Here is a 3,106-nt window from a genome sequence, read left to right as displayed (position 1 = left end):
ACTTGGTACCGAATGGAATTAAGGTGGAGGCCCTACCAAAAGCCTTAGTAGCAGCCTCATGTCCCATAAATTATATGCCACCATAGGTTGCCTTAATGGCCCAGCAAGTGAATCCACCTATAGAGTATGTATGACCCGCCTAGTGGGGCAGAGTCTACCTTGGCAAGTAGATTCACCTTTTTCTTTATTGTATAGGTAGACAACGGGATTTCATGTTATAGCTCGCAGGGTCTTATTGTAGGTTATGGTTTATATCCCATATATATATGATCTCTTATGTATGTCATGATTTAAATTATGCTTTTAAAAATGCTTTGGTCAATATGATTTTCTCATAACTTTATTTATCTCATCTTATCATGTGTTTTACTTGACAACTGCATCCCATTATTTACATTGCATGTCATTCCCTCATACTTAGTATATTCTAATGTACTAATACATACATTTTACCTACATTGTCTCATAATGTAGGGGTTGAAGTTAAAGATCATACTCATCTACGTGGCTAGTTAAGATTTCCTATCCGGCGGTGTGTGTGGTGAGTCCCCATTTATCAAGGACTAGTCATCAAGTTGGTTATTATTTTAAAAACTTTTGTTATGTTTTATAATTAGGGTGTGCTAAGGACATGTCTTAGCCCGTCTATGCTCATGAGTAGAGGCATCTAGTTAGATAAATGTTTTGAGTCTATGTTGTCATGTGACATTATTATATTTCTATTTATGGTTTAGACTCTCTTATGATGTGTCTGATTTTACATTATCTTATGTATGCTTATGATATGTACAAGAGGATAGGTTGGAGTCCTTCAGGGTTTTGATCACCGTGTTATGACTAGGACCTAGGTCGGGTTGTGACACTTTTAATGTGTATGAATTATTAGATGTGGGTGCTAATTTATCGCTTGTTACTCTATTCCTATCTAATAGGTTTGATGTGTTACCCGAAATGTTAATAGTGCCTAATTTTGTGCTACCCTAGTTGGTGTGTTGGTTGTTGCTAGAAAAGTCAATACCGTACCCGACCCTTTATGGGACTTGGTGTCATCATATCATCATATATCGTACCCGGCCTTTTATGGGACTCAGTATCATAATCATCATATACCGTATTATGGGACTCGGTGAAAGATGTATTAGAGTATACACGAATCAAGTAGTGAGTAACCATATACAATCTAAATCATTATTAGAGACTCGACAATGTAAGAAGATTAAGCTATTGTCCGATGACCAGAATAGTAGTGTAGCCATCTCGAGTGCCTTATAAACACCATTAAGGCCTATATCACCTAGGATCTCGGGGAACCTAGACATGTACTAAAGTAATACTAACAGTTCATAGAATTAGGGATACCCATCTTCATATAGTCCTTAGGACTAGGAGCTTATGCATCTAATACTTCTCAACCTATGGAGTTCAAGGAAAGTAGTTCCACTTACTACAAGAGTTTGACATTCAAAAGTGAATAAGAATATGGATTACATTTAGGACTTAAAAGTGGAGTTACCCCAAAGGTCGTATCGCATTTTACTTACAATTAGGACATGCCAAAGGAAGAGAAAGAATAAGCTTTATATAGTCTCTACTTTTCCTGAAGGAGTCATCATTACATATTTTGTACCCGGCCTTCCATGGGCTCGGTATCATAACCTTATTATTGCATTACCTTACTGTCATAGCACCACACTTATGTCAAAGATATATCAAGAGGAAAGAAGGGTAGCTCTATGTACTTATGCCAAAATATGCCAAGAGAAAGGATATAACTTCACATACTTACTACTCTCCATCATGTAGAAGCCTTGAGAGGCAATAACTCAACTAGTATAGGAATTCTGCCATCGAGAAGTGAATAAGACATATGAGTCATACTTGGGGTTCTATGAATGGAATTATCCCCACATTTCGTATATCAATCACTTAAGGCTAAGATATGCCAAAAGAAAAGAAAGAGTAAGCTTCACATACCTCTAATGGATTACTCTTACACGTTCTCCTCGTCGTGTCTATAACCTATTTAACATGAAAGTAATACTAAGGTTAATGAAATTTCACTTTCCAATTTCCAACTCTACACCCAAGTACTCATAGGAGTTATTTCCTTATCCATTACCCTCGACTAATTTGTTAGTAGTTCCAAATCTACCAAAATTCGAGCAGCATCTCCCCTATAACTTCAACATCCTCGAGATTTCAACTCGGACACAATATCAACAAACATACAACCACCACCAACCATCATCATATTTACAAGTAAATTACTTCACTCTTACACAATACAAGCTCCAAACTATGATATGAAAATAGAGTTTTTTAATCTTTATTTTGCAAAATATTTAACCATACCAAATGGAGAGTCGTGTGGCTGCAAACAGAATAACCCACACCCTTTTAAAACACTTTAAATCCCTACAACACGCAACCTAACCAGTTGCACCCGTAGCACCACAACGACAATCCGCTACTCGACTTCAATTTAGCTAAAACCACGTCAATTTAGTTTATTTCTAATGTCAAGCATCCTTATGCAATTTTTAAACTTTCAACCTTATTTAATACATGTAATATACCTCATAGAGACATCATATACTCCAATTTGAAAAGGAAGCCCTTACCTTGCCCAAAACTCATCAAACTCGTCGAAACGTGCCTCAGAAGTTCCTTTAGCGTGCCTAAAATTTTGTGGCTATTTGCTAACATTTTGTGCTGCTACAAACCACAAATTTTCATTAATAACACCTTCATAACATCGTGGTACACCCTAGATAATTAATTCACGGAGCGAAATCGAAGAACTCACTTTTTTTTCCCAAAATCGTAGCTCTCTCTCTCTAGCTTCAAGTTTTCTCCTCTTCTTTTCTTGAATCTTTTTTTGATAAAGGTGAAGCTTAAAGGATAAGGATGAATTAAAGTCATCAAACATATATATATAGTCTACCTTAGGAGGTGACACGTGTCAACCCCTAAGTAATGACATATGTCAAGCCCTAAGTGGTGACATGTGTCAAGCCCTCATTGGGACAACACACCCCTTCCTCCAATCATGGTTTTCCATGTGGCATGTGGGGCCCACCCCCTTTACTTCGGCTGCTGCCATGGG

The sequence above is a fragment of the Solanum dulcamara genome, chromosome 8 (genome assembly GCF_947179165.1).
Source record: "Solanum dulcamara chromosome 8, daSolDulc1.2, whole genome shotgun sequence".
NCBI lineage: Eukaryota > Viridiplantae > Streptophyta > Magnoliopsida > Solanales > Solanaceae > Solanum > Solanum dulcamara.
Note: the sequence above shows the minus strand (reverse complement) of the source record.